This window comes from Lagenorhynchus albirostris, chromosome 8, assembly GCF_949774975.1.
Source record: "Lagenorhynchus albirostris chromosome 8, mLagAlb1.1, whole genome shotgun sequence".
In the NCBI taxonomy this organism is placed as follows: Eukaryota; Metazoa; Chordata; class Mammalia; order Artiodactyla; family Delphinidae; genus Lagenorhynchus; species Lagenorhynchus albirostris.
The window spans coordinates 42,524,492-42,525,670 of NC_083102.1; the positions used below are offsets into that span (position 1 = coordinate 42,524,492).

The 1,179-nt window shown below is 35.2% G+C and overlaps 1 non-coding gene across 1 annotated transcript; it reads right to left on the reverse strand.

The window, feature by feature from the left end:
* Positions 1–455: 455 nt before the first annotated feature.
* Positions 456–562, reverse strand: LOC132524999 (U6 spliceosomal RNA). Its single transcript, XR_009542134.1, has one exon. It is a non-coding gene; the product is annotated as a U6 spliceosomal RNA (small nuclear RNA).
* Positions 563–1,179: the final 617 nt, after the last annotated feature.

Below are 1,179 nucleotides of genomic sequence, written 5' to 3' on the forward strand. Positions count from 1 at the left end.
CACAGACCATTGTGTAGAGTTCCCTTTGCTATACAGTAGGTTCTCATTAGTTATCTATTTTATACATAGTAGTGTATATATGTCAATGCCGATCTCCCAATTCATCCCAACCCTCCCTTTCCCCCCTTGGCATCCATAAGTTTCTTCTCTACATCTGTGTCTCTATTTCTGCTTTGCAAATAAGTTCATCTGTACCATTTTTCTAGATTTGACGTGTAAGCGGTATTATATGATATTTGTTTTTCTCTTTTTGACTTACTTCATTCTGTATGACAGTCTCTAGGTCTATCCACATCTCTGCAAATGGCACTATCTAATTCCTTTTTATGGCTGAGTAATATTCCATTGTATATTTGTACCACATCTTCTTTATCTATTCCTCTGTTGATGGACTTTTAGGTTGCTTCCATGTCCTGGCTATTGTAAATAGTGCTGCAGTGAATGTTGGGGTGCATAAAAATATGGTATTCTTCACGAATTTGTGTGTCATCCTTGCACAGGGGCCATGCTAATCTTCTCTGTATCATTCCAATTTTAGTATATATGCCGCTGAAGCAAGCACTATTGTGAGATATAAATGAGATGATGTGGGTGGAAGTTCTTTGTAAACTTTAAAATGTTGTACCCTTGCGAAGTTATCATTATCATTACTATTAAGGAATTAGTAAGTTACAGATAGTGTTGGAACACGTGGGCTTAGCATTGTGTGATCTTAGGCAATTCACTTAACATCTCAGCCATTTTCTCATCCCTAAAATAAAAAGTGTTTACTACATAATATCTGAGGTTGAGAACCTGTGTTGGCACAGGCAAATTAGTGCATAATGTTCAAAGACAACTGTGGCTCCATCCTTGCTGACCAGGAATTTATAAGGCAGTTGTTACGATAACTCATGCTAAAACGATAATAATAATTCAAGTTAAACTTTTTTATTGAACTATAGTTGATTTACAATATTGTGTAAGTTTCAGGTGTACAGCAAAGTCAGTCAGTTTCATATAAATATATAATATATATATATATTCTTTTTCAGATTCTTTTCCTTTATAGGTCATTATAAGATATTGAATACAGTGTCCTATGCTATACCAAGTTAACCTTTTAAACACAAAAGTTCCCTGGGACCAAAATGTCCCCGACAGGTGATTTTCCAGATACTAGTATAATGTGCTGGTATC